Below are 22,184 nucleotides of genomic sequence, written 5' to 3'. Positions count from 1 at the left end.
AATCCTCCCCCACTCCCCATCTCAGGTATGCACCCCTCCCTCTCATGCCAGTTAGTGTAGGAATCTGCAGCTGTCTCCAACAGCTCCTCTCAGATGATGTTGGCATTGTGAGATAGTCCAAACAAGATGATTTCACACTCCAACGACGTTCCCCCTCTGGTGCCATCGACCCACAAGAAAGGTACACGTGTCAACTGAGACATACATGCAAGTCCAATTGAATGTTCTGTGAACGTTTGATCTGGGAGCATGACACCTTGCTTAAAATAGACCTCTTTTACCTCAGTGATTTGTGAAAATCATCTTATGTCATTAAATGCCTATTTCTCTGGCTAAACGTTATAGCTGAGTTGAGTAACCAATATCAGTTGCTATCAGTACTTCACAATTTTGTGCTAGGCTGCAAGGTCACTTGCAGGGTGGCAGAGCTTTTCCCCCACCTGTGTGAGAGTTGGGTGGGTTAGGGTAGGGTGGGGTGGGATGGGATGGGGTGGGTGAAGTGGGTTGTAAATTTATTTTTTTATCAAATTATAAAGCTGCCCATCTCACACGAAGTAGCTCTGCACAGTGTAAAACAAGTTGATGTGTCCTAACAGCCAGGAACCACGCTGAGACAAGGAACTGGTCTCTAATGTTTTATTGCTTGTACATAACAGGAATCCTAACAAACTGAAGAAGCATGGGAAAAACCCAGACATATAAACCCCAAAGGTTAAGGCGGTCCCGATCTGTGTCTCTTTGAATGGCTGCCCAATTCCTCAGTGCTACGCATGCGCTTAACAGTCTGGATGGGAGCCCCCTGCTCGCCATCCTTACTCATGACATGATGTAAGGTTGTGGAAGGCAGTGGTGGAGTAGCTGGTGCCTAAGCTAAGGGCTCCTGAGTGCAAGGCGGAAGCATCCTCCAAGTCGGTGCTGGTCTCTGTTGCTATGATTGATATATTGGGTGGTGCGTTGCGGCTCTTCAGCATAGGAGTAGAGCAGCTAGGGTTGGAGGAGTTTGGGGGGGCTGGGGAGGGAAGAGCAGGCAAGGCTATTAGGACAGTGACAGTGGGCAGGCTGTTCTCAGGTAAAGCAACCTCAATGTTTAGTCACCTTCCAGCCACTTGTGCTCTACCCCAAAGTCTGGTAACCAAGGGCACCAGAGATCCTAGCTTCTAGCTGCTGTGGCTTAATGCACAGTCAACCTGTAATAAAGGTAATGTATTAATCCACAATTAATAAATTATTATAAATAATTATAAATAATTGTGGATGAGAAGGCTAACCTTGTTTGCATCATTGAATCCTGGTTGGGCCCAGAGGGAGGGATTCCTCTCTTGGAGAGATGCTTTCTTGGGTTTCGAGTGTGGCATCAGCTGCAAACCCAGGCTCAGAGTGAAGGTGTGGCAATTATTATTTGAGAATCTCTAGTGGCTTTCAGGGGTGCTGCTCCATGGATTGGCAGGTGTGAGATCTTGTTTGTGAAGTTGGGCTATAGGGATCAGAAGGGCCTGTTGCTTATGTACCATCCTCCCTGTGGCATAGCAATCTCCCTATCAGAGTTACTAAAGTCTGTGGCTGGGTTGGCAGTTGAGTTGCCCAGGCTTATGGTCCTGGGAGAGTAAAATCTGCCATCCTTGGGCATGAACTTGGAGGTAGCTTGGGAGTTCATGACCACCATTGAACTGACCCCAATTATCTCTGGCCTGACTCACATTGGAAGCCATACATTAGATCTGTTTTTTATCTCAGAGCAGTGCCAACATGATCTGGAATTGGGGGATGTTACCATCAGCCCCTTGCGGTGGATAGATCACTCCCTGTCGATTCTGGAGTTCTCTGGTGCCTCATCTCCCCACAGGGAGGCAGGCCTATTTGAGCAGTCCTCCTCAGGCACCTGATGGACCCTATTGGGTTCCAAAGGGAGTGTGGGGTTGTTCCTGGGGCTCTGGTAGAGGGTGCAACCAAGGCTTTGGTCACCGCTTGGAATGAGAAGATCACTGGCCTTGGGTCAGATCAGGTTAATGAGGACTATCTATGCACACAGAGGGCTCCCTGGTTTTTAGAGGAAGTCCAGGTAATGAAAGGCACAAAGGACACTTAGAACGCCACTGGGGGAAGAGTGAACCTCCCTGAACACAGTAAGAGCCTTTCTTCAGGATTACCTCATGATGTTAATGGCAAAGAACTATAGTTATTTCTCCACCCTTATTGTGTCTGCAGAGAGCTGACTGATGGCTCTATTTAAGGTAACCTAGTCCCACCTGAGTAAGGAGAGACTACAGGAATACCTGCAGGGCTGCTGTGAGGATTATGCTAATCATTAGTTAGATAAAGTTGCTTGGATTTGCTAGGAATTGGATTCCAACTGCACAGATCCTGTAGATTTGTCTGAAGTGCAATCTTACCTGGTTATCAGGGAGAAGTTTGAACCTGTTGGCCCTATAGGTATTCCTTGCTTACCGATCACTCATTCAGTGACTGTTAGAAGTTATGACAGTGCTGAAAAAATAACTTTAAGGCCAATTTATGACCATTTATGACCTTCACAGCATCCCTCAGTCACGTGATCACCATTACAGTCAGTATGTTTTGTCCTGTGCCTGACCTGTTTTTTTTTCTTCCCCCACCCTTGCAGAGAAGAGAGATTGGAGAGGAAGGGATTGCAAGAGAGTAAGCTGTTTGCTCTTCTACATGCTGGCAGCCTGTAACTGGGAGCCGCGGGCACACTATGCAAACAGCTTATAGGACTCTCTTGAAATCTCTTCCTCCCCAATTTCTCTCTTGCCTGACCCTTACCCCCACCCACAGAGCAGAAAGATTGGAGAGGAAGGGATTGCAAGAGAGTAAGCTTTTTGTTCTTCTACGCATCAAAAGCAATGCAATCGCACCAGCAGCAGGAAAGGGTCAGGCAAAGGAGAGATTGCTACAGAAATTGCTTGCTTTTTTCTCCCCCTCCCGCTTGCAAAATAGAGAGATTGGAGAGGAAGAGATTTCAAGAGAGTACTGTAAGCTGTTCGCGTAGCACGCCTGCAGCTCCTAGCCCTGGGCTACCAATGCGATAACATTGTTTTTGATGTGTACAAGACAGTAAGCAGGCACTTGAGCATTCCAGAGAGTGTAGGAGTGGTTAAGAGGCAAACAAAAGCCAAAAGTATGAAACTGAGTAGTCTTGTCTCTTTCCAGCTGGAAAACACAGTCACAGCCACATGATTTCCCACTTAGTGACTGCTTTGCTTAGTGGTGGAGTTGCTGGTCCAAATTAGGGTCATTAAGTAAGGAAGTGGTCAGGGTCCTCAGAGATATGAGTTTGGCCACCCATATTTTAGATCCCTGTCTCTCTTGGCTGATGAAGTTCTCCCAGGAGGTGACAGCAGTTGGGTCCAGGTGGTGGTAAATGTTTCTCTGCAGGAGGGGTGGTTCCACCCATCTTGAAAGAGGCTATCTCCTCTTTAAGAACCATCACTGGACCAACAAATCTGAACAATTTTAATCCAGTCTCTAACCTTCCCTTTCTGGGAAAGGTTGTGGAAAAAGTGATTGGCTTACAGCTCGAGAGACCCTGGAAGAAGTGGATTATCTGGACCCCTTTCAGGATTCAAGCCTGGTCACAGTATCAAGTCAGCATTGATCACATTTGTTGATGACCTCTGATGGGCTTGGTGCTGCTGCCAAGATCCTTTTCCAGTACCCTGAGGTTGTAGGGGTCTGGATAAGGGAGCTCAGCTCAACCTTGGCAAGCTGAGTGGCCGTGGGTTTTATGGCCCCCCCATTCTGGAGATTTTCCATCTTTAACTGCATGGGGGTGGACTTCACCAGAGTTGGTGTGCAATTTGGTGGGAGGGGGGTCTTCCTGGACTCTCAGCTCCTGCTCAAAGAGCAGGTGATAGCCAAGGCTAGGGAAAACCTTTACCAGTGGTGTGCTGGTACATGTTTAAGAACTGGGTCTGCTAGTTCTATTGCTGCTGCCATGCCATGCCACTAGCAGCAGAACAGCTGATCAGCGTGCTAGAACTCTATGGCTCAGCTGTGCTCTCAACCAGCTCACAAAATTCCAGAAAATTTAACAATTGGCTCTCGCAAGCCAGTACAAGCTGACTGCAACACTGGTCTTGATAGGTTCATCTTGTGTACCAGTTGTACCCATTACTGGATTGGGATGCCTGGCTCACAAATCTCCACTTTGGATGGATGGATGGATGGATGGATAGATATCCCATCTTTATTATTTTTATAAATAACTCAAGGTGGCGAACATACCTAATACTCCTTCCTCCTCCTATTCTCCCCACAACAGCAACCCTGTGAGGTGAACTGGGCTGAGAGATAGTGACTGGCCCAAGGTCACCCAGCTGGCTTTCATGCCTAAAGTTACAGATTACTGTAATATGCTGTATATGTGCCCGTGAAGGGCACTTGGAAGCTGCAGTTGGCAGTTTCTGTGCTTCTCATTATGCTCATATAACACTGCTGCTCTGTAAGCTCCATAAGATTTTGTAGGGAGGGCCTGCTCTGGGTCCCTTCCATCAAACAATGTCATTTTGTTGACCCCCAGTTGTGCCTTCTCTGTGGCTGCACTTGCACTGTGGAACAGTTTCCTTAGAGATACATATGGTCCTGACCCTGTTAGCCGTTCCTAAGGCATTGAAGAGCTGGCTGTTCCCCCAGGCATTTGGGCCAGAAAGTTAGATGAGTTTGTGGGTTATGTGGCTTTTTGTTCTGAGGGTTATTATTTTAACCATGGTGTCATTTGTGATATATCATTATGATTGTTTTAATTTTTGTACACCGCCCAGGGTCACTGCTGTGAGATGCATGGCTCCATAAATAATTTAAATAATTTAAATCATATAAATCATCGAATAAATAAATAAATAAATAAGTTGAAATTGAGGCTACAGTTCTATATGTGACAGGCCTGGGCCATACTTCACAGTGTGTTGCAGCACAAACATAGTACCTGACTGTAACTACTTTTCCTGGGATCACACAACACCATCAACATGATTCTAGAAAAAATGTGGTTGCTTTAAGGAATTGCAAAGTGATGCCAAATTCATGCCCACTTCCGACTGGAGCACTCAGCTGGAGGCACTGAATTTGAAGTATTGCATAGCACTTACATACACAGAGTAAATCAAACACAGTTGCACTTTCTTCTAAGTGTGAGGAGACGTAAGTTTAACTCCTAGGTGAATAACATCACTGGGTGATCTTGAGCCAGTCATGATAGGTTTAATCTACCTCATAGGAATTCTGTGAAGATCAAAGCAAGGCTAGAAAAATGTGTATGCTGTCTGACCCAGAAGAGAGGTGAAATATAAATTTGGTAAATGAACCAAAGTTGCCGGAAGAGAAATTTAGGTCACACTATTACAGCAAGATGCATGCTTATTGAATAATTAAATGAATATTCTGCTTAAGAGGCTAAACTATTCATATGTATTCTTTTATTCAGATGAAAAACAAGGTGAGGGATGCAGAACATCCTCATTCCTGTGCCTCCAAGTCTTTCCTCATAGTCAAGCCCTGTATGTAATTATAGGTTGTAATTATACCCAGGAACAGAAAGTGGGGAAGCATCTCTTCCTCTAGGTACCTTTGGAAGAGCAGGTACTTCCCTATCCACTACTTTAAAAATGGCAAATCATTCAACATGCTCCTGTCTATCTTGGCCCTTAAAGGATCCAGGTTTTTCTGAAAATGTGGCTTTTCAGCACTTCAGGGATGGTGGATTCATTTCAGAAGCTTCCCATTTTAAGCATACTTGCTTGAAAGCAATTTCTATGAACATCCATGGCGTTACTTCCACAGGAATTGCATACCCTCCAGATTGTGGTATGAATCAAGCATTTCTAACACTGGTTTAATAAACACCGCCTGCTACTGAAAGTCAAACTAAACATCCATAATGCCTGACTTTGATGACCCAAAAGGCTGAATTCTGAAAGCAGGGCCATTCCTTGCCTTTTCTCACAGATGTCAAGCTGGAGACTAATTCTTCTCACAGGCTTTGAGGGACAGGTGCAATTCCCAGGAGTGCTGCAGCATTTGAAAAAGGGCCCTTGGAAGAAGTACAATCCCCCTCCTTAAACAGAAGGATTGGACCCCAAACCTCACACTGAATCTGAAAATATTTTAGCACACATGCACAGGTGTAATTTCCCACACTGACGTTTGACCAGAAAGGAACCCAACGGCTGATACATACCTGGAGAAACTGCTGCTGCTGCTGCTGTGTTTCTGATCTTTCTTCTGCCTGGGTGCCCTTCTCTGAAAGGCCAGAAAAGTATGGCTGAGCCGCCTCTCGTTGCCACGGCCACCTAAGCTTTCAAAAAAGGAGCCAGGGACCAATCAGGCCTCGGGGCTAGAACTGCACTCAGCCCCAGGTCATGTGATGCAGAGAGTGAAAAGCATGGCCACAGCCATCAGGACTGAAGCGAGCAGTCTTTGTACCACTTCAACAGTTTCCCCCTCCCATCAGAGCCCCTCATTACTGGACTCTTCTTTAAGCTGTGCCACAAGCATGCAAAACGGGGGATTGCAAAGCCCAGGGGAAGAGAAGAGATAGGGCTGAGTCAATACACCGAATTGGCTTAGTGCGGCTGCCAAAACTCTGATTTTAAAACTTTGGGCTGCTTTACTGCTGCCCCAACAGCTGCTTCCACGTGGAAAGTTACTGACTAAGCTACCCTACCAGGAATGAAAGACCTGTCACTCAGGGCCCGGAGAGACAAATCCTAGAGGCCATCCGTGCTATAGGTCAAAGCCTGCTCCAGCTGCGTTTCAACTTTTGCATGAGCTCCCATTTCCAATGACAGCAGCACAATTTCACAGCGCTGTCTAGGTTATTCATAGACTCTTACCCTTTCTGAAAACAATAGATGTATGCTCCAGCAAAAAAGAGGGGAGGTGGAGGAGCAGATAACTTTCAAATAATATAAATAAAAGAATGGCAGAATGGCAGAATGGCAGGGCACTGTAAGGAAGAGAAAGCAGGTTGCAGCTTGGCCTCACGCCATCTCAAGAATAGGGCAAGATCTGTACTCAGTCTTCTGAACCAGAAAGGAATTCTTGGACAGGAAACAACAATAGTGCCACAAACTTGCAAAAGGATGACTGGGGCAAGAAACTACACTTATGAACACAAATAGGTGCTGTTTCATGCTCTTTCTGATGCTCTGCCACCATGGTGTCACGTTAAGTTTTTTGCTCCAGTGGTTACACATTCCTGTCACAGGGTGTCATACAGGAATTCTCTACACAGCACCCTTTTCAGAGACCTGTGATTAATGTTCCTTCACTGGAGATCATACTCCAAATAATAACTTCCCCCTGATGCAAACTGGAGGAACAAAACATGGCTAGGGCAAGAAGTGAGTACCAAAAAGAGATTAGTAACCATTGATAGCTAAATATCCATATTCTATATAAAAGCAACTCTTGCTGCACTTTTAGCTAAGGGAGGAGGAGGAGCATAACATTTATTGAGATACTGCTGTTTGAATTCTGCAGCGGTACAGTGTCTCAAAACAGCAACACCAAAAAAAAAAAAAAATCCCTCAAGAAAAATTATGCATTAGGTACACAAGAAATTGCATGGAAAAGGGCCCTAATTTCTTCTAGCTAAGAAAAAGCACTGATTCATATTGATATTGATTCATATTGAGCATACCCACAGTAGTTCCTATTAACCATATTAACTAGATTAACCATATTTTGTTGAATAAACCGGAAGCTAATATATAAACCATAGATTACCAATCACAGTATCTGGATTCACACAGGACTTTAAGCCAAAACAAAACAACAAACCAGCATAGTAAGATATGCAAACAATGTCTGTACACCTGTCTTCTTTGAACAAAATGCATAATAACATAGTACATTTCCACTCTGATACAGAGCTGTACTTATCTTGCTCTTTGGAGTACATACATACAACACATCTGAAATAAATTATATCATACATGACTTGGGAAAAGTAGATTCCCATTTTTCTCCTAATATTTAGGGTGGGATCCATCCACTGGAGCTAGATTCAAGGAGATTTATGTCAGGTAATTGGAAGAACGTATTTACAGAACGCATAATCAACAGAAATGGTTGCCACCAGTTTGGGTGATGACTTTCAATTTAGATAATTTTAAAAGGAGACTAAACAATGGCAGAGTGTTGATGGCTGCATACTACCTCTTGAATTAAAGGCAGCATGACTAAATATCAGTTGCTAGGGAACCAAACTGAAAAAGGCCTATTTCCCTTAAATCTTGTTCATGAATTTCTTGGATGCATCTGTTTGGCTTCTGTGTAAGAGAATGTAGGGCTAAAATCTAATACGGTGCCCAACTCCCCACAAGGTTCAGTAAGCACTGAGCATGCTTACTAACTTTCAAATGAAAAATTACTATTGAAACTTAATTGGCGATGGGGGAGACAAATAGAAGGTCTTCCTTAGAGAAATGGCTAAGTGTAACTTGGAATGGAGATACCACAGACCTTTCTCTTGGGAGAATCCACTGCAATATTCTGCTGCAGGTATTTCTTGAATTTCAGTATGCACATTATAAACGCAGTCCGTGCACAGCTGCTGATGGATAATGGTAATATTGTCAGATACAAAACCCTCTAAATGCTTTTCAATTCTTCAGGTTTGCAGAAATCTCCGCCAAAGTACATAATATCAATCTTTCACTTGTTCCCTGGGTTTGCAATGATTATGTTTGGCTCATCATTTTTTGTTTCAATTCATGCTGTCTGACCAAGCAAAGCAAGCCTTAGATATATTTCAGAGGGGTAGGACTGCCAATGTAATATCTCTTCCTGAAAGAAGATAAATTCATATAAACTGGTTTTCTCTAGTTTTGCCAGGAACATACACTCTCTCTCTCACACACACACAAAAATTGTATGTGCTTCAGCCCTATAATTAGTACATTTTCACTTGTTGTTCATGTACATGAACAAATCCTCATGTTTATAATATGTTTCAGTTTAACTTAGTTACACTGGGACCTCAATTTTATTCAATTTGTACTGAAAACATACAAATATGTATATATTCTATTGGTTAAGGCAACGGGCTAGAAACCAGGAGATGGAGAGTTCTAGTCCTGCCTTAGGCATGAAAGCTGGCTGGGTGACCTTGGGCCAGTCACTCTCTCTCAGCCCAACCCACCTCACAGGGTTATTGTTGTGGGGAAGATAGGAGGAGGAAGGAGTATTAGGTATGTTCACCGCCTTGAGTTATTTATTAATAAATAATAAATAAAGGTGGGATAGAAAATAAATAAATACATACATACATAAATATTACTGTGCATCTTGTAAGAAAAACTAATGTAGTTGTTTCCAGTACACCTATCTCCATATTGCAATGATATTCAATATATTTTATTGCCATGATATCACAAAGCACAATAATATGCAAAATAACTTGTATGTTGGATTCCAAACTACATGTTGTATGGAAGCTATTTTGATGTGCCATCTGGTCATTTTGACTCTACATGTGATTTTGGTTTAGCATGTTCTGTGAAAGTAGTGAGTGTAGACCATGGCTCTCAGTTTAGCATGTTGGTGAACACAACCACTCATGGCTATATCATCAAATCACTACTTAAAACAAACTATGGCTAGTGCAATATCTGCGTGTAATCTTTGAGTAGGGAAAATGTTTAGAATGTCTAGAATGCTGAGTTCATTTACCAATTGCTCCTACCATTAATTTCTTTAAATTCACAACCTCTATGGGTTTTTTTTTAAGGAATATGAAGTCAATAGATGAATCTTCATTAGAAATGAAGATACATGGCACCTATTATGGACAACTGGTTAGCACCAACTGCTCAGAAATAGGCTTTTTCAGTGGGCTTTGTTTGGCTGTCTGAAAACAGCTTGTATCCATACAAGCCTCCTAGCCTTTAAGCCAAGCAAGCAAGCAGTCCTCTAAACTTTTCCTGATAAATGCTTTTTTTTTAGTGATAATCTTGCTGTATTCCATCAAGTGCAAGAACATTTGTGGGGAATGGCTATGCTGATAACTGTTTCGATTTGGGTTCTTCAATATCTTTCCATTTTGCCGCATATTTAATATCAGGTACTTTCTTGAATGTACCAGGTATTTTGATCAGCCATGTGATGCTTAAAGAAAAGTTCTTTATTCATTCCATTCTCTTGCCTTCCCAATGATGAGATTTTTTTAAAAGTCTTAATTATTGTTCATTGACAATAACGTGGTTGCTGTTGCTTTGCATTTCTAAGCCACCAGGTCACCCTTTGTGTTCATAAACAATCAGCTGCCACATAAAATAACCAAAAAGCTTTTATACATTCTCCTGACTTGACAAAATTCCAGTATCATATTCCACCCATCAAAAACTATGTCAGCTTAGTTTTTCCTTGACTTGTCTGTATGTGTGGTCTGAGATGAAATAACAAGAGAATAAATTATCTCATATGAGTGAAGGTGTGGAAGAGCTCCATATGAATATAATAAAGCATTCAAAGTAAACATGAAAAGAGAGGTAGGAGAATCACGCAATAAGCAAATATCAAGGGATAAGGGAGCATAGTTTTAGAAATGACTCAAGCTATCACTTAAAAACAAAACATTATTTCTGTGTTAGTGTAAGGGCTGGAGAGCCAGGAACTGGGTAAGGTTACACTAGCCCTCTAAAATAGGTCAAGCTTTAGTAGTGAGAGACAAGAACAGCTACTCTATCTCAACTCTTCAGATCCTTTGCTGGGCAAATCCCTTTGATTCTGATACTTCGCTCAAACTCCCAACTTTGTCTGAGACAATGTTCCATTTTTTACCAGACTTACCTCAAAGAAAGATCCTGACAAACCTAAATATATTACCAGAAGGCCTTCAGTCGTCTCCATCACATTTATCTGGATATTGCTGCCTCTTACTCTCTAGATATGCTATATATGCCATGGCCTTAGTACTGTGTATCTATGTGGTCACTAAGAGTTGACAACAACTTGATGACACATAATCAATAGTATTGTTCAATATTCAATGTGTATTGGATATGTGAAGAGGCTATCTTGAACACCCGTATCTTAGATATCAACTCATGTAGGTGCCCTTTAGATTTATACAAATTATGCATTATCCAGGGGTGTATGGATAGATGATTCTCTGGTTACATCCAGGAAACAAAGCTAGTCTGTTTTTTCAGTTAGTGTCTTCATGTGTTTGGCTTCAAGTGACTAAACAAGACTGTTATTAAACATTCCCTACTTCACCAAATTCTAGAAGTAGTGCTAGTTATTCCCAAACTAAAGGGAATAATTTTCTTTAAAGTATAACTCTTCTAAAATAGTCAAGAGAAATTTAGATTTTCCCCTAGCAAACAACTCTCATGACCACTCTGTAGGCTTTTAAATGTGACAAAGAAGAGTCAAAAGCTATAACATTATAATAGGCAAGGGTTAGGAGAAGCCCAATTAGCTCTCACTTGAAGTGCATTGACGGCAGAGTTGAATTTTATTATAAATATTCTCAACTTCTAGAGAGAAATATGATAGAAATTGATATGCTGGAAGTCTGTGCCATTTTTCATTATTTCCCTTCCTCTTTGAACTAGTGATCCAGTCAGCAGAAGAGATGTCCCTGTAGTGGGTAGATCTGTCCTAATTACACTGAGATTTATATTTCCCTCAGAACTGTGCTCCATTCAAATAGTCAGTGTTGTACTCAAATCTAACAGAATGGAGAGGCTATCTAGACTTCAAACAATAATAGAAAATTAGAAATGGTATTGGACCTGGTGGTATCCTTCTAAATCCATCACTAATATTATGATTGAAACAAGAATATAGTAATAAATCAAGGAAACAGAAAAGGCATTGTTGCCTCACTACTCAGCAGCAAAACACGATAATACATGTGTGAGTAGATGAATAGTAAATAGAGTGGCCATTATGATGCAAAGCAATGGGAAGGAAGGGATGATTATTCAGTAATCCAGCCTTGTTTGTTTTGCTACTTGATAATCACCTCTTCATGTGGTTAGGGGAAAAAATTAAATTTCTAATGAACTCAATGTATATTAAATGAGAAATGTAACCTAATTACATGTACACATATAAATACAAATCTACATTACATTTAATTAATGCAGTGAAAAGGTGCTGACAATTGAATGTTGGCTTTCAGAACCACAAGCTGGAGCTTTTACAGCTCATACTAAAGCTTAGTATTTATGGAGGCTTTGCTTTTGTCTCCCTGACTACAAAACAAACTAGAGGGAGCCTATGTTGTACCACCTTGCCTTAGAGTACAGCTGATTTGCTTTGCTTCAGTTGTAGATCTGAAAGCGTTTAGTTGGCTTGTAAAGCTCTTAGGTGGACTAGATGCCTATTTAAAACACAGATAGATACCAGTCTTGGGAGGAATGACATTTGCTACAACTCATAACTGCGTGTAAGATGCTGAATAAACAACCTCACCTAGGCTTTGTTTTTACAGCCTAGTAGGACTCAAAGCATTGTCAATCTCATTCACCTTGCATCTGATGAAATGATCTATAGTCCATTAACATTTATACTATAATAAACTTGCTTAGCATGTTGCCCCAAGACAATTTGTTGCTTCACTATTTTGGATTACTGTTGGTATTTCTGTAGCTCAGTAAAGTTCTAATTTAAGAGATCCACATCCTATATTGTAGGCTTATTGTGGCTACTGTATTAAGGTGAGAAAAAACCCTTAAATACTTAAAGAATAAATGTTACAAACACATATTGCAGTATTTGAGTGCCATACTGCCAAAAACATACTTTTTAAAGGTTGCTGTTCCAAACAAGAAAATCCAACAGAAAACATATGAAAAAGACAAACACAGAAATGAGAAAGCATAAGTGGACTAGGTTTTACATCCTCAATCCTGGAAAATGGCCTAGAGGTATGGATTTTAAAAAATCCAATACATGTTTGTATGAAGTAATTCAACATTGTTCCATTGGTGTAATATTAGATTATCTCTATATTCTATATGGTGAACTCTGGTATTGTTTTTGCACACTGTATCTGTTCACCCACTGCAAATCCTAATAATTTCTTCTGAGGAAATAAAGACCAAGAATATCTGTTCACTATTTTTTTGTTCATTATAGATAATACTATTTATTCCCTCCCAAACACATTTAGAATAGAAGTGAGTAAGTAGGCTTTGATCCATGATATCTTAAGTAGTAATTTGTTTTTTGCCAATTTTCTAAACCTGCCCAAATTCATAATGACTCTGGACTGCATACAATAAACAATGAGAACATCATAACCAACAAGGCAAGAGAACTAGCCTGAGACAACAATAAAAAATAACTCTCAACCTCCCTGTATTGCCAAAAAGAGCCTGCCATAGTCACTAACCCATGGCCTGCGGGAAGAGCCTTCAAGACTTGCTTAAACAAGATACTAGCAACAGTAAAGGTGTTAGTCTTTAAGGTGCCACATTATCATTTTAATGCAAAAGTCTGCTATTCCTATTGATTCAGTATCTCAGATATGTTTAGCTACTGCAATTGTGAGTTGAGTACCACTCCATTCCACCATCTACTTTCTCTGTGTTAACTCTTACATACAAGTGAATACCATTCTTCCTGTATTTTGGAGCTGCTTATCTTTCTGAACACAGCTCCTTTTCATTCACAGTGGACGGTCTCTTTCCCTGAAACAGCTGTCATCATTATTGCAAGTGAGCAGAAAGGCAGATAAAGCAACCAGCTATATATAGCTACTGATTGTCTGAGTAAAGATAAAAATGTTGTTTTGAATTGCATCCATAGGAACACACAAGTGTGCTGTAAAGTACAAAGGCACTGCAGTCAAAAAGATACAAAAAAGAAAATGCAGGCTATAGAACCTTAGGCTGGACAGACAGACAAAAATGTCTGGATGGGAAAAAATAAAGAATATTAAGTATGAATTTCTTTCTTTCTTCTCCCTTCCAAATAAATACAGTGAGATCTATTATTCACAGCACAAGCTCACACCTTTGCTTCCTGTACATTGTTGTCAAGGTCCTCTGTAGGAATGTAAATATTCTGCTTTAACTATTATAGAAACACAACATAGATTTCTCATTACTGAAGAATCACCAAAAAGCAGGCAGCAAACAAAATGTTTAAAAATAAATAGTGCCCCATCAGAGTTTGGGCTGTGAAAGAAACCTGAAACCACAGCACTACTCAACCATGTTAAATGTTTGTCTGAGCTGGTTTATTCTCTCTCAGTTCCATCTCACTGTAGGTTGCCTGTTCAAAATAACTATTTCTATTTATCCTAGTAGGTGTACCTTTCAGCTTTCTTCCACGTGGCCTTAACATTTATGCAATAGGCACAACAAAGTTGGAAGCTGTCTGCCCTTGAGTCATTCACTCAGCCCACAGTCTGTAATGAAAATACCTAAGAAAGCAGACACTGGCTGCATCCTTACATGATGCTAAAAAAAATCAGTTTAACAAGGATCAGCCTGTGCAAGACAGAAGTAAGAAATTCAGAAGTGTCTGCTTTGCTTTTGATTAACCACTGATTATGTGCCATTAAATCAGTGTTGACTCATAGCAACCATACATATAGTCCTTCTCCATGATGATCTGTTCCCAGTCTGGCCCCTTAACTCTTCCAATGGTGCAGTCATTACAGTGGTAGTTGAATCCATCCATCTTGCTGTTGCTTGTCCTCTTCTTCTCTTTCCTTCCATCTTTCCCAGATTAGTCTTCTCACAAGAGAGCTATGTCTTTCCATGTGTCTAAAATAAGATAATCTGAGCTGTCATTTGTGCCTCGAATGAGAACTCTGAGTTGATTTGTTTGATGATCCATTTTTGTTTTGTTTTGTTTTGGTGGGGGTCGGGGGCTGGCCACAGTATTCTCAGGAGTCTTCTCCAACACCAAAGTTCAAAAGCATCAATATATCCTGCTTCTCCAAAACTTACACTTCCAGAGACTCTCACACCATTTCCTGCATGATTCTGATCTTTGTAGGCACAGACATGTCATGGCATCTGATTATTTTCTTTTCCCAAGGCTTTCATTACTAATCTACCAAGTACTAATCTTCAATATATTTTTTGATTGCTCATTCTTATACTGTTGACAGTTGATCCTAAAAGGCAGAAGCAATCCACCACTTCAGTATCTTCACTGTCAATTCTAAGGCTAGTTGCTATACCTGTTGTCATTAGTTTAGTTTAATATTTTCACTGTGCTCCTTGACTTTCATTACTAGAGGTTGCAGATCATTTGCATTTTCAGCTATCAGAGTAGTGTCATCAGAATATTCCAGGTTAATGATGTTTCTTCCTCCAGTTTTAAAACCACACTTTTCTTCCAATGTAGTGTGATGAACACCTACCCAAGTTTCCAACCAGACTGACACAAGAAGCTTACGGATATCTGATTTATTACTGGATAGTATGCAAGTTCAAGAGCTGAGAATGGCAAAAACGCGGGTCTTTCAAACAATTAAAGCTTAGACAGTTCCAATCCTTCCCCCCAGAGTCAGTAAGAGTCCACTCCCTGCAGCCTGCAGGTTTTCCTAACAGTTCCTGCCGGTCTTCGGGAAAGTGTCCTTGAACAGGTGAGAGAACCCAAATAGACATTCCAAAGTCTCTACATCAGTGCCTCGTACAAAGAACAAGAGCAGCGCCCTCCCGAACAGTAACACGTGTCAGCACCAGCATGGCATGGGAACTGGTTACGATGTTCACAGGAACATTGAAACAGGAACCATGACATGTAGGTTCCCTCATTCTATATTCAGCAAATAGATTGAATAAATAAGGAAAAAATATACAGCCTTGTAACTCCTTTACCATCCTGGAGCCAGTCTGTTTGGCCATGTTCCATCCACACTGTGGCTTCCTGTCCTTTCTACAGATCTCACATGAGGACAATGAGATGTTCTGAGATTCCCATTTTCCTAAGGATATTCCAGAGTCTGACAGGGTCATTACAATCAAAGGCCTTTCTATAATCAAGGAAGCATATATTGATTTCTTTTTGGTATCCTTTGGCTACCTGTTGTCCTCAGTTGTCCAGCAACAAGCAGTCAAATATTATCCTTCTTCACTAGAATTTTATTCCTCTCTGCCTGCTAAAATAACAAAAGAATAGCCTGTCTACATTTGGTTAATATTATTAAAAAAAAATCCATCAAAACCCTTAAAAGACCATCCTAATAAGCATATTTAGACAAATAATTTATATTTATATACTTAAACATTGCATCTTATCAGTATCCTTTTACCCAGAATAAAATCATTATCCCAAGAACAAAAACATCCATCTAAACCTTTAAGAGACCATCCTGATAAACACATTTAAACAATTATCCCACTTCAAAGTAAACCAAGGCATTTACATATCTCAATATTACACCCAGAGCTTTCCTCTTACAAGTCTCAGATTTAACAGCCTGCCTTGTGAAGTCGAAATATCCTTCAGAAACCTTCCAGCCTTTGAAGCCTAATTCTTTTTCTTGGTCTCCATATTCCAGGAACCCAGCCTTTCCCATCTCTTCCTTTACTCCCAGAACTCTTCCTTCTTCAGTTCTCCACAGTTCAATTTTTTTCTCCCTTCACTCTTTGACTCCAAGTCATTAGTTCTCATTTTCTTCTTTAGAGGAGAAGCATTATTCTCAGAGTAGTCTTCACCCTTGTCGTCTTCTTCAAATTGTTGGTACACTTTGGACTCCACAAGTTCTGGGAGATGGTTCACAACTTGGGTGACCTCAAGACAGAATTCTTTAAAGATCGCTTTAATTTCTTCCATGTCTCTCCAAAGAAGCAGGTAGATGCATTAGGCAGCTAAATTTGGAATGTCCTTCAGCTCGTTATCAGGAAGTGTTCAGTCAAGAAAGTACAAACAAAGGCCATTCTCACAGGAAAATGAAGGCAGAGAGCTCAAAATTCCACTCCACAGATTCAACAAAGTAGGTAGATCTTTTATAATCCTCAAAACGTTATAAAAACAGCAATAAAAGAGCAAAAATCTTTACATCCCAGCATTACAATTTAAATATTAAAAAAGCCAAATTTCCAAATTAATAAATTCCAAAAATAATGAAAATCACCAAGAGATTCCGCATTTCTTTGTTGCAAAAAGCCTCTTTTTGGTAACAAATTAAAAAAAACCCTTAGTGTTATAGAAATGGGGTGGCAAGACTTAGTGTCCATTTTTTGGCTTCAGCGCAGCCTCGAACTTGATGACAGCCCCACCTCCCAGCAGTCTCAGTAACAGATTGATTGCAGGAACTGGTACGACCCCCCTGCAAGAAAATGCTGTCCGGAGAACAAAAGGGGTGATCTCCTGGATTCTCCTTACCTCCAGAGAATTCTTCAGGCTGCAGGAACCCAGCCTGTGCCCAGAAAATGCTGCGCTGCCGGCACTGCTTCAAAAAGCAGTACCAGCCAGTCTGCCAAATTTCACTGAAAGTCCATTTTCTACCATTTTTTTCTGATATCCAGTTAGCTCTTCTCTGTTTCTTGGTCTTTGGCAGTCTCTTTTCACATTCACCCGTACCAGCTTCTTTGCTTTTATTCCACACTTCCTTTGGTTCCCTATCAATGAGGTACAGGACTTCAAAATGATTCCTGACGTTCTCCTTGAAATGGTGAGTATGTGCTCAAGATCATATCACTAGTTTCCACTTGCTTTGTTCTTCTGTTTTAGCTTGATCTGGAACTTGCACATGAGCAGTTTGTACTCTGTTCCATAATCATCCCCTGGCCACATCTTTTGCTGTTATAACTGAACTCCTCCACTTCTTTGTACTAATAATATAGTCAATCTGATTTCTTTGTACACCATCTGATGATGTCCATGTTTATAGTTGTTGTTTTGATTGTTTGAATAATGTGTTAGCAATGAAGAAATCATTAGACTGGCAGAAACAAGCTGTTTTCCTATGTCATGTCTGTTTCCTAGGTCATATAATCAAACTATGTTTTCTTCCTTACTGTTTCCAACTTTGGCATTTCAGTCTCCAAACACAAGTGGCACATCTTGCTTGAATGTTCTGTCGATATCAGATTGAACTTGACCATAAAACACATCAACCTCCACTTCTTCTGCATCAGTGGTTGGGGCACAAATTTGGATAATTATTTATTAAAGAGTTGCAAAATCTAATTGATATTATTTGGTCATTGACTGCAGTGTACCCAAGTACTGTCTTTGCTATATCCTTCCTAACTATGAAAACAATGCCATTCCTTGTATTTTGTGTCCTAAGTAGTAAACAGTGTGTTCTTGTGACTGCAAGTGTCCAATTCCAATCCATTTCAATCTAGTAATTCATAAAATGTCAATTTATAATTGATTTATTTCATCTTCCACTATATTGAGCTTTTCAATGTTCATGCTTCTCATGTTCCATGTTCCCACTATAATTCTGTCTTTGCAGCTTCAGAGTTTATTTTCCTGCATGATAACAACAGCAACTAGACATCCCAAAGGCTTTAATCTAGTTGTGTTCAGTACCCTGAAAGGATCTCAGCATGTTGAGCTCCATCAGACCTGAGGGTCCCATCATCTGGCACTATATCATCAATCACTTTTTATTTTCTATCTATGTAGTTTTCTTAGGTAAAATGCAGAAGCGGTTTACCATTGCTTTCTCCTATACAACATGAAATGATTGCCTTTGCCATTGTCACTAAAGTGATCATCTGGCTCCAGCATATTTCTATATTGCTGCTGCTTGATCATAGGTGCCTGCTTGCTTTAGCTGGGTAACTGGGATAAACTTCATGCCTTGGGTGACCCTATGCAAGTATATAATCTTGGCATGGTGCTCTTTGCTCGTCCCTCCCAGGAACACCCCATCACCACAATGAGGCAGCACAGAAGGACTTGAGAATGGATTAACCACTGCTTAATATCTTATCAGAGCTTAGACAACTTCCTGATAGCTGTATCTTTTTTTTTTTTCAGTTGTGTGTGATTCTCAGACTGCCTGGACAAGTCCCTGTACTTTTCTTGGCAAGGTTTTTCAGAAGTGGTTTGCCATTGCCTCCTTCCTAGGGCTGAGAGAAAGTGACTGGCCAAGGTCACCCAGCTGGCTTTGTGCCTATTTCCTTACAAGATTGCTCAATGCCTTCAACAATGGCAGAGCTTCTAATGTACTGCCTTCACTGGAAAAGTTCTTAAAAATCCAGGGAGACATTCAGGGAGAAATTCAGAGATGTATCTGCCTTGAAAGTAGCCAATGTTGAACTATATAGCACAGTCAAACATCAGGAGTTGACCACAGGGAACATTTTATGACATTTTGTATCATGTCATAAAATGTTTTATAAAATTTGCTGAATTTTAATTTTATAGGAGTCATGGGTCCCAGATTTTGGAGCATTCTGTAAGTTAGCCCATTTGAGGTACCCTGGTTCAAAAATTGTTGGCCTATGACGTGCTGTTTTGCCCAGTTAAAGGTTACAAACAGACACGAGCGTTTTAGTAGTATATAGATTAGTAAAAGCATAATATCAGAACTGAGAGTTCCAGAAAATCAGAAAGATCCCAACAGGGTACAGTCTTAGAGCTGGAATATAGGATATTAAGCTAAGTCCCTGCTTTGTGCAGGAATCCAACTTAAAGCATCCTGGACAGATGGCTATCTAGCTTCTGCTTGAAGATATCCACAGAGGAGAGCATACCATCCCTGCTTAGTGGGTTCCACTGCCAAACTTCTCTTCTGATCCAACCAGAATCTGCCTTCTTGTAATTTAAGACCATTATTCCATGACCTGCACTCTGGGACAATACAGAACAGGTCGTTAATGACTTTTGTGCCTCAAAAAGAATACATATATCTGTGTATAAAGTGTTGGGAATCCAGTCCATGAAAACAAAAGCTATATTAAAGTAATTAGGTTATAACATGCAAGGATTCTGCTGGGTTTTTCCTGCCACAGTGTTATTCCAATGGAAATTATTCAGCTAAACTGAATGCTCTAATTCCATAATTAAGAAAACACAAGACAAAGGTATGCTAAATAACAGTGGTAATTTAACTGATTAGCAGCTTTTTATAGCAGATGTCCCTTTTATCTCTCCCAAGCTTGTTAGTCAGAGGCAATCCAAGGAATAAGACTGGGCTATGAGGAGTTTTGCATCTAACCAAGTAACTCAGCAGTACACACAAAATTTGAATAGTTACTCTGATCTACATATATATTTACTATGCTACCAGCTAAATATTCTATTTGTGGCATAGGATGGTTTGTTGGTGAACAACCTTTCTTATAAATTGCAAAGGTTTGCATGACTAATTGCTTAGAGGCTATTTCTATTTAGCAAAGGAAATTTGCAGATCGTTCACGAGCCTACGATCAACCAGTGCAGAGGTGCAGTCTCTGATAAAGTGTTACAGATAAAGACTGCTTGGCTTTTGAGAGCCACAGCCACAAGAGAGTTATCTTGTCAACAGTACGTAAACTGCCATTGCTTTCTTGGGATGTTTTTTCAACTTTAAAGTGTAGCCCACAGCCCTAGAATTTCCTAGTAGTTTCTCATGCAAGTGCTAACTGGGTCTGACCTGTACCTTTGCTTGAGATCAGTCAAGGTCACTAAATACTATAATTTTGTAAAACTGTAGCCTTTTCTCAGCGAGTGGAACCTTATTAAGTAAAAAAGGACCACTTGTACTTCCTGCTTAAAAACAATGTTCTCTATACCATTGCACTGGACACAAGTTGCAAGAAGATCAGAACACAATCGACTCAAAGTGAATAACATTAGGAACGGCTTTATTAAGTCTTTTCTTTACCATCTGTCAAAAAGAGTTACACAGCTATACCAACTCTCCCAAAACAGCTGCAATAGAAGAAACTGACCACTGCAAGGTTCTTCTGCATTCAAAGTCAGCATACAGTGTGAAAAAATATGTGTTACATTGGGATAAAAGGTTGAAAGGGTGCTGCAGTTGATTAAAGGAGCCATACTGTATATTTCAGAAGACTAAACAAAAATGCAATTAGCAACTCTAATAGTAAAAAAAGATCAGAACACAAAGATGAAGGAACACATCTCTGCATGATGCAGGTTGAACAATACAAACTTTTGACTGGAAAACCCTAAGTTTTCATTAAAGTTTGTTTTGACTTATTTTATCCAAAGCAGGGCAGAATTTTTTAAAATTTTGCATCAAAACCCAAAACATTACCCATAACTAGATTTCTAGATATGCTTAATGAAAGCATTTTTTAAGAAAAATGCAGAGTCCCCATTTTAGCTTACCACAAACAAATAAATCAAAATATGTCATGAAACCTGGGTTTTGTGTTCTCATTTTCTAAATATCACCCTACATATTGTGTGCTATATGCACAATTAAAATATATGGATGGAAAGAATAATGCTGCTGGTTCATTTAATTTCCAAGTAAGACAAGATTACCTTTCTAATCAATTTATCAGTTTTGTTTATATCTGGGGGAAGAGAGTAAAATAGCTTTACTTACATGAAAAGCACTCAGTGTTTTCAGCTCTGCAGTCATAAGATAGTAAAATGTTTGGACAATGTTAAAAAGGAACGTAACACATCACTCCTTCTCCAGGGGTAAGATGCTACAAGACAAAGGAAAATATAAACCTATTACACATAGTCTTAATTGCCGTTACTTAAATTGAGCAGAATCATGGAAAGTGGATTGTAGCCAGAGTGAAACCTTTAGACTGCAATAAGGACCTGAGTAGCCAAATTTAACATCACAGTTCTATCTTACTATTTCAAAAAAGCTGTATTGTCTAACTACAACCAAAAGTAAATATCCCTAGTTCAAACAACACACTAAGCCATAAAGTGGTTTATGTGTTTTGGACTTAATGCATTGAATAAGCAAAGGTAGTGAATGTGTGAACCCAGCCATTGTGGTTTGAATAGTGTAGGGTTGAATGAGCAGTGCAATCCTAGACAACTCTGAATTATTCTAATTTCTATCTTACCTTTCAGCCAACGGTAAAGAAAAGAATATTCAAATAATAGCTTAGAATGGGGTCCGTGTGCGTGCATGTGTGTTTGTGTGCATGTAAGAAAGAGATCCTGAATTCTACGCAAAAACATCTGCTGCCTCCAATTTAGTGGTCTCCAGATGTGTTAGCACTGCAGTTTAATTTGCAAGTCTGAAGAATCTTCCTCAGTCCATCTAAACATGCAAGCTGGCACAGATACAGATCCAAAATCAGTCA

The 22,184-nt window shown here is 40.2% G+C and overlaps 1 protein-coding gene across 1 annotated transcript in view; it reads left to right on the top strand.

The window, feature by feature from the left end:
• The first annotated feature begins 1,987 nt into the window (after positions 1 to 1,987).
• The window catches only part of LMNTD2 (lamin tail domain containing 2), an 80,981-nt gene continuing 60,784 nt past the window's right edge, over positions 1,988 to 22,184 (top strand). Inside the window, exon 1 of the mRNA XM_063317788.1 lies at positions 1,988 to 2,123. The gene's annotated coding sequence lies outside the window, so the exon portion shown is untranslated. The remainder of the gene's footprint in view (positions 2,124 to 22,184) is intronic.

The sequence above is a fragment of the Candoia aspera genome, chromosome 1, assembly GCF_035149785.1.
Source record: "Candoia aspera isolate rCanAsp1 chromosome 1, rCanAsp1.hap2, whole genome shotgun sequence".
In the NCBI taxonomy this organism is placed as follows: Eukaryota; Metazoa; Chordata; class Lepidosauria; order Squamata; family Boidae; genus Candoia; species Candoia aspera.
Note: the sequence above shows the minus strand (reverse complement) of the source record. Positions and strands in the feature narration are given on the sequence as shown.